This window comes from Mesocricetus auratus, unplaced genomic scaffold (genome assembly GCF_017639785.1).
Source record: "Mesocricetus auratus isolate SY011 unplaced genomic scaffold, BCM_Maur_2.0 Super-Scaffold_4256, whole genome shotgun sequence".
Taxonomy (NCBI): domain Eukaryota; kingdom Metazoa; phylum Chordata; class Mammalia; order Rodentia; family Cricetidae; genus Mesocricetus; species Mesocricetus auratus.
This window is the reverse complement of record NW_024429182.1, coordinates 67240086-67254506: the sequence shown is the minus strand read 5'-3', so window position 1 is coordinate 67254506 and position 14421 is coordinate 67240086.

Sequence of the window (14421 nt, the reverse complement as noted above, 5' to 3'; positions counted from 1 at the left end):
GGAAGTTTGAGAGCCTCGGAATCAAAAAGGGAGGCGATGGAGTCACTTCAAAAATGACTCCTTGACAACCTCATGTATGAAAAATTCATTCCTACTGGGTAAGATGCATGCAGATGGATGTGTTGATATGGATGGATGGATGGATGGATGGATGGATGGATGGATGGATGGATGGATGGATGGATAAGAAGTCTAGCCTTTTGCCATGACTCACAAAAAATGTTCTCTAAGCTCTTGGAATGTCCTGCCTGCTGAGTCTGATTGCCTAGGGTCCATAGCCCTCAGTAATCTAACACCACAGTGAAGATGGGAGCCTACACCCCTAGGGTATCATCGTAACTTCTGGAAAGGCCTGAGACTGAGGTCAGCCACTTGGGAAAACCCCCATTTCCTTATACAAGACACTAGTCACACAAGACTCAACGTAAACTAACCCAGCTTGACCTCAGAACTTGATTACATTTACAAAGGCTCTATTTCCAAATAAAGTCTCAACTCCTGGTGGATATGGACTTGGGGAGACACTATAGAGCTCTCCAAATTCCAAGTAAAAAGTTGCATCCTGCAAACAGCATGCCTACAGCAAGCCTGCTGACAGTAGACTGTTTGGGGTACCAAAAGCAGGCGTTCCTATGGGAGCTTCTTTCTCCTTACCTGCCCCTTGGCAGAGGCTGCAGCCACTCTCCATTTCCCCATGCCTCTGTTGTGGTCACGTGTCACCTCTTGCATAGACCTGGCCTCATATAAGCTGTGCAAACAGACAACTGTGTATACTCTCTGCAGATGCCAGAGGAAGTTTGCTTTGTGCTCTGCTTGGCCCTATCCCCCAGCCTTCCCATATTGTCAAGCAGTGACATCCTCAACTAGAACCAGCATCAAGGCTGTCCTGAGGCAAATCCGTCAGACTTCAGAATCCAGACAGGTGCTCTCAGTCCTGCTCTGAAGCATACTGCTACCTCCACCCCAGCTGTATCACCCACTAAGTAAGTTACTCAACTGATGCATCATCTCCTCACCTCCCCATGCACCTCACCACCCCATGCACACACACCCACATCCATCCCCCACATCTCCTTCCCTACAAGGCAGCAAGATGCTTGGAGTGAGACAGCAGGGGCCCATTCGGTCCCATTAACTATTAGCTATTAATACTAGTACCTGACTGAAAATGTGACCCATGGCAGAGAAATCACCTTTTAAAGAAATAAAGCTTTGAGATGAAAGTATTTCCAAAGGTCCAGGGTAGGGGACTCCCTGTAGCTGGGAATAAAGAAATGGGGGGCCATCCTAGGCCAGTTCTTCCAAGAGGAGCTTCCTGGAGACCCAGAGACCATGAGGCACTGCCCACGCATGCTCAGTGCAGGGCGAGAGAATGGACAGTGTGTGGAGAGGACACAGTAAAGGGAAGTAGGGGAGGGTTTTTTATTATGAATAAAGGAAAGAAAATGTATAGAGGCTTCTGTCCAGAGAAGAAAAAAGAATAAACAGACTGGATATGACCAGAGTAACCTGTGAGAGAGGAGACAGTTAGAGAGCATGGGCTGCAGAGGCAGATAGTAGAGGTAATGAGATAGCAAGAGAGGCAGACAGAGCATGAGGGCAGAATAGCAGGGTTAGCTGGGCTACAAGGAGGATGAGGAACTTCCAGGACAGGAGAGCCAGAAGGCTAGTGTGGGCTTTCAAATATATAACAAGCACTTGTGAGTAGAGAGAAAGAAAACCTGGAGGCTAGCATAGGCTTTGATATACTGATAGGTGTCATAGGTAGCCATTTGTCCTTTCTGCCAGCGGTAAGGGTATTGACTCTTTTTGGCAGATGGGAATCAATTTCACAAGTTCCTGAGGAATGCTGGCTTTTTTTCTAACCACCAGAAGTCCTTCCTATAGTCCAGCTTGAGCTCGTTTCTGGACATATGGACTGCCTTTTGGAGTTTGGGGAATTGGAGTTTCCTTTGGATCTGACAGACAGCAATTGTCTCTCACACACCACCCAAAAGTTATGAAGCTGCTCATATAAAGCCTGTCAGAATGGCCCAGAAACTGGAGAAGAACCCACCAGGGAAGCCCTCCACAGCTCTCTTCTTCTAGCCCATGCCCCGCTTGCTTTCTCCAAGGTGATGAGTGCCCCCGGGGTTGATATCAGATGCTTATAAGATTGATAGGTGAAACAAAAGGCTGAAAGTTGGAAGAACAAAGAGCCAATAGAATGGCATCAAGAGGAACTCTGAACAAAGATTCAGCCAGAGAAACAAGATGAATGTCACGAATATCACCCTACCTTTGTCAGTTTCTCTTCCTGCCGCTGGGCTATAATATTCTGACAAAAGCAACGTAAGGAAGAATGTTTATTTGTAGCTCACAGTTTGAGGATACAGTCCTCACAGCAGAGAAGGCAAGACTGCAGGAGTTTGGGGCAGCTGGTCACACCATATGAGCAGTCAGGAAGCAGAGAGAGATGAATGTTGGTGCTCGGCTCACTGTCCCCTTTTTATTCATTCCAGGATCCCATCCCATGGAATTATACCACCTACAGTTCAAATACTTCAGTTGATGTTTTCTAGAAATATTCTTACAGAAATAACCCAAAGATTTGTTTTTTAGGTGATTCTAGATCCCCTCAAGTTGGCAATACGAGCTCTCACACTGCCATCATCATTACCAGCATCACCATCACTGTTGTCACCACCATCATTGTTACCAGCATAACCACCACTACTGTCACCATCATCATCGTTATCAACATCACCATCACTGTCGTCACCATCATCATCGTCCCCAACATCACCATCACTGTTGTCACCACCATCATCATTACCAGCATCACCATCACTGTCGTCACCAGCATCATCATCGTCACCAACATCACCATCACTGTTGTCACCACCATCATCATTACCAGCATCACCATCACTGTTGTCACCACCATCATCATTACCAGCATCACCACCACTGTTGTAGTCACCATCATCATTACCAACATCACCATCACTGTTGTCACCACCATCATCGTTACCAGCATCACCATCACTGTTGTCACCACCATCATCGTTACCAGCATCCTAACAAAGTAGAGGCATCCAGGCCACTTTGAGTGTCCTTTGATGTGGACAGGCAAACAGAGAAAGAAATGAGCTCCATGAGAGGTATCATCTAAATGCCCGCTCCATTAAATTTCACACTGGGTGCCCCTTATCCATAGCTACACAGATTACCTCTCAGTGCCCTGATTGTGCCCCTTATCATAATTCTCCCAATGAGGGGGTAAATCCCCGGGGCCTCAGGGCCAACCATCTCTGGCAAATGGATGTCACTCACCTGCCACAGGCAGGGAAATTAAAATACATGCATGTCTCGGTGGATACGTATTCTAAACTGATTTTTGCCTCTCTCCACTCAGGAGAGAAGATTAAAGATGTTATTTCTCATTGCCTGCAGGCCTTTGCCTACATGGGTGTTCCAGATGCCCTAAAAACGGACAATGGCCCTGCCTATGCCAGCAATCGCTTTGCTGCCTTTTGCAGGGAACATCACATTGTCCATTCTTTTGGTATTCCTCACAACCCCACGGGACAGGCTATTGTGGAGCGCACCCATGCCACTCTCAAACAGTATTTTAAGAAAATAAAAAAGGGGGAGTATGTTACCTCCCCCAATATTCAGTTATCCACCATACTTTACATTTTAAATTTTTTGACCGTAGACCATAATAATTTGTCTGCTATGGAGAGACATTGGAACAAACCCTCCCAGTCCTTGGGATGGGTCAGATGGAAGGATTTGATTACAGGAAAATGGCAGGCACCCACTCCCCTACTAGCTAGGGTCCGAGGGGCTGTTTGTGTTTTCCCTCCAGGAAGTGAGAAGCCCATTTGGGTCCCCGAACGGTGCATCAGGCATGTCGACCCCAATACTACTCCGGATACTAGGAATACTCACCATGATAAAGATCCAACCATTGCTGAACACTCAGGTAAGGGAAATATGGGCGTTGGTGAGGATTCCCCCCCATGTTAATGCCAGTTAGTCATTCCAGCTCCCTGTTCATCAATTTTTATAACACCAATAATACATTGGGAGCGGCTGCTGCCAATGAGATTAAAAAGTCAGAAACTAGACATTCTGAGTTTCCCCTCCTAAGCCTGATACCAGGGTCAGGAAGTAGGGGAATCCAAGAGATTCCCAGCGGCATACGCTTTTAATCCCAACACACCTTTATGCAAGTCCCAGGACAGCCTCCAAACAATACAGAGAAACCCTGACTCAAAAAAAAATTGGTACTGGTATTAATTAAAGAAAAAGACAAAGACAAAGGTATATGGAATGGAAAATTTTGTTTACATTTAAGTTCTATTTTGTGAGTCATCTCTAAAAACTTTTGGCCAAAAGCCTGGCCTCTCTACCTTGCATCTACAGAGTTACAAGGAGTAGGTACGGCTGTACCCCATGACTGTAGCTCAAATGGAGGAATGATAAAAACATATAGGACTTTTTAACCTTTTTAGTTCAAGGATTGGCTGGAGTTGTTCTTTTACATAGATTTCAATTAAGGAAGCTTCATTGCAACAGACTAATCATGACCTAGGGAAAAAGGATGACTGAAAGATGCATGTATGTTCTGAATGTATGGTGTGGCCACACCGGTATGTATGAAATGTGATTGTGAATGCGTGAGTGTGAACTGCTTATATGATTAAAAGGATACTTAAATCCCTTCAAAAATAGTTAAGAAGCTACCTAGATTGCTTTAAATATAGCCAAAAGGAACATCCAGCCAGTCTGTTAATGTTTTAACACAAAAAATAAAGATGCAAATGAGGCCTTGTCAGCTAGTGAGAGCTCTACAGGTTAGATTGGGAAAGACTGCTCACAGACTTCAAATAATTTTAAAAACTTATTTGGACACAGTATAGTTTACAATCTTTGAGTGATTTTCAGAAGTTTTTGGGAAATATTTAATGGATATGTCCTTTTTAATGGGCATCTACAAATAATCTAAGTAGTAATCCCAATTTACCTAGATAGTCAACCAAGGAGGGTAGACAAATCCTTCTACTGTTATGGTCCAGCTTCAACAGTTCAAAAAAACCTTTTTTTTAGAAAATAAAAAAGGGGGAATAATGTTCCCAGTCCCCACATGACTCATCAAATAATACACTCCTCATTTAAAAATTTTATAATGTGAATGCCAGTGAGCTTCAGACAGATTCTGGCATGATGGAACTTGAGCAACCATTGCTCAGGTCAAATGGAGACATCCATACACTAGACAGTGGAGAAGACCCTAATTTGGGGTCGAGGGCATGTTTGTGTTTTCTTGTAGGAAAAGAATAAAGCTTCGGCAGCTGTCAGACCAATTAGTGAGATGCATGGAGCAGAGAAAAACTGGACCTGAGACCATGGGAGCCTACCTAAGCCAGTTTGAGTGAGATCTCCTAAATCAGTGTTCCTGACCCTTGATGTCATCGAATCTAGAGCCCAAGAAAGAAAGAAAACAGTCGGTTCGAGATTTCCAGTTTCTCAACAGACCTGCTGCATTAACCTTCCGGACCCATGAGTTTTCATCCCGAAGCCAACAGAGAACTGGAAAGACTAACTGTCTGCCCTTGACACACCTTGAAACAACAGAATTCATTTTGCCAGTTTTCCCTTTAGGGGAAAAAAGGACCCATTTAAAATATTTGGACATTGATATGGACTATGAGTGGCAAAAGCCTCTTTTCAGTATTTGAACAGGACATGGTCACTTGAAATATCAGACTTGATGGTTCCTGTTTCTGGAATCATGACTAGGCCAGTGTATTTTTCTGGAGAAATGCAACTTGTCCTAATGCGACAACTATTGTTCATATTTTTCGTAATGCTACATGTGTAACATCAATGATTGTACCTAATGTATCTGTGCAAGTGCACTTTCTAAATGCTTTCCTGAGCAGATCTTGGAACGATTGTAAACTTTATCAAATTGTAAATGTAAATCACATGCAGGTTACCCTTGTAACAGACGAAGGCTGGTAGAATGTTATGGCCCAGATCTGGTGATGGGTATGGTGATGGAGAGGCGCTATGTCAATGGAGGTCCTGGAAATGGTGGCAGTGGCGGTAGGCATTCTGGCTTTATGCCGAGCTCAAACGTGCCTTGTTCCAGAGACAAGAGATCCGTAACCAAGTATTGCTTAGCTTAGCCCATGGCAATCCCGATAGCCATGAAGGTTGGTTACAGATGATTTAAGGTTGGGGTATCTCCGATGACGGGCAACCTGTGGGGAAGACTCCTCCCACCTAAAACAGGGGTTCAAGGTCCCCCAAAGACGGGAAAGGGAGGGTGACCCTACTTGACCTAAGCCAGGAGTGCCTCATTTGAAAATAAAAAGGGGTGAATTGTGGGAACACCAGACCTTGAGCAGAGACCCACTTCCCCTTCTGCCTGGGAGTAGGCAGCTGTAAGACAATGTTTAGTAAAAACATGTTTACTAAAAATGATACAATAAGTTCCTGGCCACTTCCCCTTCTGCCTGGGAGTAGGCAGCTGTAAGACAATGTTTAGTAAAAACATGTTTACTAAAAATGATACAATAAGTTCCTGGGAAAGGCCTTCCCACGGAAACCGCCCTGACCTCCACCTTGTCCAAAGACTAACCGCACCTTCAAAAACCCACACACATCCACCTCTGGTGTCAGAGCAGAACCAGCCAGGGGAGAGGAAAGAGCAGAAGTTTCTCTGGTGGGAGCTTTTCTTAGGAAGTTTTTCTTGAACCTTTTTGGAGCCTGTTTAGAGTTCTCTTTATATCGTTGAACGAGTCTCTGTGTTGTCAATCCCCGATACCCTCCACACGTTCTCGGACACAGGCCACGCTGCAGACGTGACAGAAATGGACGTAGACCTTAGTTTTAGTACTGATGCCACTACCTAGCAGTTTAAAGACCTCCAGAAAGTCATTAGCCCCCTTGAAGTTTGGTTGGTTTCCAGATTAGGGGGAGGGGTGGACTTTCTGTGTCAGCCAGGTACCCTCCTACAACCGAGTTGAGGAACCTTCTTAGTGTACTGCAATTCTGAAGTTCCCAACCCCAAAACTACTTTGATGTATATAGTAGGAAAACCATTAAAACTTAAAATGCCAGGGTTATGGAGAGACACTCTTTCCCACACAATTGGAACCTTGACCTAGCTTCAGGAACTGAGTCTCCTTGTCTGAGATGGAATTCCTTTTCAGCTGCCTCTTGGGGACTCCCCGGAGCTGGAACTAGGACTGTACCCTCCTATCATCCTGACTGCTGACCTGGGAAGGAAACAGGATTTCCAAAAGAAATCGCTCTAGGCCCAGGTTCTCTTTTTCAAAGACAATTTTTGATCTTCCTAAATATCAAGGCTGGTGTTAGAAAAAGACAAGGAAAGACCCATCCATGGAGCCAGGCCCCTGATGTCTGTGTGTCCTACACCCTGCAGACTTAGTGGGGACCTGCTAGGATGTCAGCCTCTAGCCTGAAGCTGGCCTCCCCCACCTCACCCCACCTTCTCCCCCTCTCTCTGTCTCTGTGTGTATGTCTGCCTCTGACTTTTTCTTTCTTTTTTGAATCTTCTTTAAAAATATTAATTTTACTTGTGGTAAGGCCTTATTTTTTATTTTTTAATTAAATTTTCTCATTTGTTTTACATACCTGCCACAGTTTCTCCTCCCTCCTCTCCTCCCGTTCCCTTCCTCCAGCTTCTATATGCTACCCCTCATCCTCCCCTCCTCCAGCTCACTCAGTTCAGAAAGGGTAAGACCTCCTATGGGAGTCCACAAAGCTGGCACATCAAGTTGAGGCAGGACCAAGCTCCCCCTCCTGCACCAAGGCTGGGTGAGGCAACCCAGCATGGGGGATATCTTCCCAAAAGCCAGCTCAAGTGCCAGGGACAGGTCCTGATTCCACTGCTAGGAGCCCCACAAACAGACCAAACTACAAACTGTCACACCCATGCAGAGGGCCTAGGTGGGTCACACGCAGGCTCCCTCAATGTCAGTCCAGAGTCCATGGGCTCCCAGGAGCTCAAGTCAGCTGTCTCTGCAGGTTCCCCTATCATGACCTTGACTCACCTGGCTCATACAGTCCTTCCTCTCTCTCTTCAGCAGGAGTCCTAGAGCTGGCCCCCCACTCCCAGTTTACCCAAGAGATCTATTTCACCTTCCCAGGGAAATCCATGTAGCTGACTTTTTCTTTCTCTCTATTTCACTGTTTCTCCATGCCTATGCCTCTGTGTCTATATCTCATAAGTCCCTGTGCCTCTGTCTCCCCGTGTCTACATCTGTCTCTGTCTTTCTCTCTGATCTCTCTACTTCTGTGCTCTGTCTCCATCTTCCTCCCTCCTTTTTTCCTCTCTGCCTCTGCTTTTCCTCTCTTTCAACAGTCAGCACTTCTTTCCCGCCCATCGCCCAAGGGCCTTGCTAAGATGAGTGTGCCCGCAGGTCAGAGGGCTGAGTCTGCAGTTCTCAACGGTTTCCAGGTGAACCAAGTCATTGCCGGGTACCACACCCTGGGCAACCAGGGCCCCGAGCAGCAGAAGGCTCCAGGGGACCCCTATGTCACACAGCATGGGATGCAGTAGGGCACAAGCCCTGAAGCTTGGGCAGACCTTCCAAATCAGCCTATGTCAGCATCATCTATGTTTTCTGTCAGAAGATGCCCCAGGGAATACATGGATGGCAGGGCACAAAAGAGATCTTCCTGCATGAAGGAAAGGGACAACTTCCTCAGAAATCTTCTCAAGATATCCTTCCTTCTAGTTGGTCAGTGCATCATGGGACCACCTGAATCTGTGAGGAAGTCTGAGGAGGAACGTGTACACCAGTGATACCTTCAGCAAGTAAAGACAGGGGTAGGTGTGGCCATCCAGAAACCTGAAGCTACCTCTATATTCTCTGGTTTCCTGGAGGCTTGTGGAATGAGTGATGACAGCAATAGGCAGGCCTCATCTGAGGATGCAAGTGACCTGAAGTCCAGTGACCTTCCCTGAGGGACACAGGTAATCCAAGGACACAGGTGGACCTTAGCCCAGGTATTCTTGTAGCCCTGTCAGCCTTCAGGGCATGGCAGCCCCAACCCCCATCAGACAAAGGAGTCCATGCCAAGGGCACAGCCTCTGCTTCAGCAGCAAACACATCATGTTTCTCAGTATCCTGGATACTGGGTCAGGAATACAAAGCTAAGAAGGGTATCCACTGAGCCAACTAGGAACAGTGCCAATTAAACCTGTCCCTCATACCCACAGAGCACTAAGTGTTGGGATCCAAAATATCATTTTTTTTCTGAAGCTGTAGCAAGGGTTGCCATGGTGATGTTTCCTACCTGGGTCTGCTTAGAGAAGGTTGGAAACACATTTAGCATATTTAAGCAAAACCAAAAAACCAACCTAGGACACCGCCCAGCAGACAACAGGCATATTGATACAAAGGCTCTTCTCTAGGGTCCCTGGTGGGTTTCAGTCTTCTAGGTAACAGTGTATGTTTTCAGCAAAGTGATACAAATGAGCCAAGCTTCAGAGTCATACAGACCTGGGTTTCAATTGCATCCCTGCAACTTACTTTTAAATGGTGACCCTGTACCAGTATAGAGCTGTCTCAACCTCAGTGTCATCATCTTCAAACCTTGAAGGGATGGGAAAGGCATGCGTACCAATGAAGGGGGTGAAAAAGGCACACATGTCAATATCCAGGGTTGCTAGAAGATGAGACTCAGCATGCAATGTGTGCAATATGGCACCTGGATCAGAAATAAGGGTGGGACAGGCTCTGTCACAGAAGAATCAGCCTGGCTAGGACTTCATCATGTACAGACAGGCAGACATGTAAGTGACTCAACACAGAGATAAGACGCAGGTAGACACACAAGTCCAATGCAGTAAGATGCTCAGTGAATTTCCATTCCCAAGCCTTGATGCTCCAAGTGTGCCTATTCAGGGCCACCTAGGAAGCTGGCCCATATCTAGGAGTCAGTAGCTCATGAACTACAAGAGCCTTAAGAGACCAGGGGCAAGGGATTGGCATTCTCTTTTCTTACACATTGGCAAGACTGGCTGATGGGATTATATCTGTAGGCACAAAGCTCATGGACTCAGGATGAGATTCTGGTGGCACTACCTAGTCACTGGGACACCTTAGCAGCAACCTCAGAATCTATCACACAGCCTGGCCATTATGACTCCAGCGTGGATCCAAAATCCTCCCATGCTATCTGCCCCCAGCTTGCTCTGGGAGGCCAAGCTCCACCTTCTACATAGACAGGACACTGAGTCTGCAGCCCAATGTCCCATCTGCCCTGAGATATGCTGTCCTACACATTTCCATGGACCTTCTTCAACTATCTTATGTCTGCTGAATCTCTGTCTTTCTGTCAATGATATTCTGGTATCTACTGAGGAAATTGGCCTGGATAGGCTTTGTTCAAGCCAGAATTATCCATCACTTTCCCATCCACACTCTGTGCTGGTTTGACCACAGTTTTTAGTGAGTTGTCCTGTCCCTCATTCCCAAGCTCTGAGGGAACACCTCAGTGTCCATCATATACGCCAATAGCTTTTCCCTTTCAATTTCTAGCGTGTAAAGCCACAATCAACTTTTGAAGGGTAAAAATGGTGCATGCCACCAAGAAGCCAGATTAAGCTAGGATTCCATCCTAACAACATGGAGGTTCTCAGAGCCACAGGACATCTTCCCAGAATAACCATGGTGTCCATGGTAACTGTAGTAGTTTCTTTGGGTCTCTGTGGCAAAGTATCAACAACTATATGGCTAAAACAAATAACTAAAATTTATTATCTCACTGTTCTGAGGGCTAGAAGCTCAAAACCAAGGTATCATCAGGGCTGTGTTCCTTTCTGCAAAGGCTCTGGGGGAGGCTCCCTACGAGCCTCTTCCAGCCTGGTGCCTTGTCAGCCAGCTACCAGGCTGTGCCCCGGCAGCTGCAGCCCTCAATCCCTATTCTGTTGTCACATGCCCTTTTCTCCTATAGCTGCCTCTTTTGATTAATCACATCTACATTCACCCTATTTCACATAGGGCCATACTCTGAGGTGCTTGGTGTCGGGATCACCTTATCTTTGGGGGTACACAATCTGCCCTACACCCATGAGTCGTTTAGAAGGACTGCCATACGTCTGACTCTCCGTGAGCGTATGGGGTACAAATGTGCAAAAGTCTCAAGATCAGGGGTAAGACAGTTGTACCTGAGGCAGACTGCTTCTCTGCAGAGCCCACAACTGCCCCCTCCCCACCTCCTCCTCTGAGGAACTCGGGAATGACCTTAAAACCAGAGTCTGAACCAGAAGCCTAGTTTCCCCCTTTGCCTGGGCTCAGCCACCCGCTTGCCCAGAGCCTCACCTCAGGATGAAAGCATCAAACACAGCCCGACAGACGCTTATACCTGTGCAAGCATGCCTGCGTCACTGAGAATGTCAGGTGAAAAATGTGGGGAAAAAAACAGAAAATTAACAGAAACCCCCTGTCATCCTGGCCAGTATAACCCTGCTAACTTAGCCAATCTGTATGAGCTTGATCCTTTCATTGTCTGTGGTTCTAAAATTGTGAAAAGTTATTCTTGCAAATGAGTCCTGCCCAAAGATGGTCAAATAAACCAGAGATTAACTATCTTCCTCTCTGCTTCTAAGTTCATTTTGGGACCCCTTCTTGTCTGCATCTGTATCTAACTCACTTCTGCATCTCAAATGTATATGTTGTTAGAATAACCTGTTTTTCAATAAGTGGTGAATTAAAGAAATCTGATATGTGTTTATGACAGTAATGGTTTTACTTTTTTTTCTCAAGACAGGATTTCTCTGTGTAGCTTTGTAGACCAGACTGGCTTCAAACAGAGATTCGCCTGTCTCTGCCTCCCGAGTGCTGGGATTAGAGGCCTGTGTCTGTCTTCATGGTTTTACTTTCACAGTGCCATCTTCTAATAAAGATTTTGGATTAGCACACTTGGACACACGTTTCCATTCTTGAGAAATTGCAGTATGCGGTAAACAGCACTGGCCCAGCACTATTGGCTCAGTAGAATATCTGGAGCCTCAAATAACATCTCAGAAGGGATTTGCCTGCTTCCTGGGACATGAGGGACCAGAAAGAGATCTTGATGGTCACTTGAAGGCCCAAATGAGGGCTGCATTTCAACTGCTGATGCGCAGAGCAATGAGTCTGGATCTAAAAGGGAACAATCAGGGTCATAAAAAATATCCCCACTGTAAGTACAGTTGGACTCCAGCATGCCAACTGGCTAAGGCCAGGGTGCTGGGACATTGCTGACAGTCTTGCTGGGCAGAGAGCCATGGCTGAGGCTGAAGCAAGATGCTTTGCCGAGGACTCCACCTACAATGGAGAAGTACAGCACGGTTGCCTGCAGGAATGGGACCCTCCAGTCCACTTCCCAGATGGAGGCAGAGCAGCCCCTGCCCAGGAGAAAAAGATATATGCAATAGGTTCTAGGAAAAGACATGTTTGTCTCCAGAGTTTAGGTGGGGGAGGTCTTTCCTGCCCAAAACAGTGGCTGCTGCTTTGCAAAGACTGGATCTTTGCAGAGTTGAAATGTCATAGACTCTATAGGGTTATGCCAGGGCTGTAAGCATCTACCCCCAGCTCTTTCAGTAGTGCCACAGGACAGGAGCATCTTAACTCAGTTCACTCAGGCCCTGTGCTAGACAGTTTTATGTCAACTTGACACAAGCTGGAGGAATCTAAGAAGAGGGAACCTCAAACTGAGAAAATGTCTCCATAAGATCTGGCTGTAGACAAGTCTTTACAGCATCTTCTTAATTACCCATTGATATGGAACAGCCCAAACCATTGTAGGTGGGACTACCTTCCAGCTGGTGGCCCTGGTTCCATAAGAAAACATGCTGAGCAAGCCAAGAGGAACAAGCCAATAAGCAGCTCCCCTCCGTGGGCATCAGCTCCTGCCTCCAGGTTTCCAGCCTGCTTGAGTTCCTGTCCTGACTTCCTTTGATGCTGAACAGTGATATGGAAATGTAAGCTGAATAAACCTTTTCCTCTCCAAGTTGCTTTTGGTCATGATATTTTATTGCAGCATTTGTAAACCATAACCAACACAGTCCCCCAAAGGAGAACAATTCTGTGTGCCTGCTGAGTTGGTGGGACCCTGGGAACATTGGGAGCACACTAAAAGCTACACCTGGTGCATAGTGGATGATGCTACCTGCAAACAGGTGCACATCTGCTCCTCTGGCAGAGCAGGAAAGGTCTTCTGTAGGCTCTCAAAGAGAGATTTGTACAGGATTTGGCTAGCCTCCATTAGCTGAAGATTCCAACACTACTTCCAGGGCAGACACATACTTGCTTCTCTGTGGGTCTTAAGCAGGTATGGGATCCTAGCAGCCATCCTTGCCATTGTCAGGAACTGAGAAAGTGGACTGTGCCCTGCCCCCAAGGAGTAGCTAGACATCAGCAAAGTGCCCTCTCCTCCTAGCTCCCACGTGGATGCTTTATCCTGGGATGGAATTTCCAGATGGGGCAGGGTAAGGCTGAGGGTGGCTCCTTAGAATCATCTGTGGAATTTCCTTTAAACCTCACTGCCCTCTGGACAACATGCAGAATCCCAGCTGTATGCCTAACCTTCTGTTCCCCGAGAGGAGAGGCACTGCCTGCCCTCCTCTCCTGAGATGCTCAGCTGGGTTCTGTGGAAGGACACTAACCCAGGACATACAGAGTCCTAGGTTTGATCCCAGCACTATCACAAAAATGTAAATTAAAAAGATGTTCGCAGGCATTCTGGAACAGAGCCTGGTCTTCACAGAGCAGGACCAAGGGCTCTGGCTGTCCCAAAGAAACCAGCTAGCCACAGCTTATTCCAAGCAATGGGAATCTTTCTCTGAAGGCTTGCCTCTGTGTTCCTGCCAAATGATTTATGTGCTAAGTGAAAAACATTGCCTAGAATCAAAGGGAGTTCCATGTGTCCTTAAGAAACTCCCCAGGCTATGCTATGCCTCCTCACCCTCAACCTCTAATGCAGCATCAGCCCTCAGCAAGGCCAGGAATGCAACGCTTTCCTTCTCCTACAAAGACTGCTTTCTCCCTTTGATAACTACTCCAAAAATCCAAGAAGAGGCAGTCTTTTCTTCCTGAGATCCATGCTTGTGGGTTTAGAACTGTGATGATGCCTCTACAGTGATAGATCAGAAGAGCCCACCATACCCTGCCTTAGGAGACCCGAAAACACAGGAGTGTTGACTTCAGGCTCCTAAGGAAGTCCCTTTCAAGAACTATGGCTTATGCATTTTCAGTGGTCTAATAATTGCAGCTCACAAACCAATAGTGTCCTTGCATCTAAGCACCTGGGTTATACCTGCATTAACTCCTATCCTGTGGTCCATGGAAGCCATTTGATATCTTAACCTAACTACCAGCAATGGCTCTCTTGGCATCTATATCAACT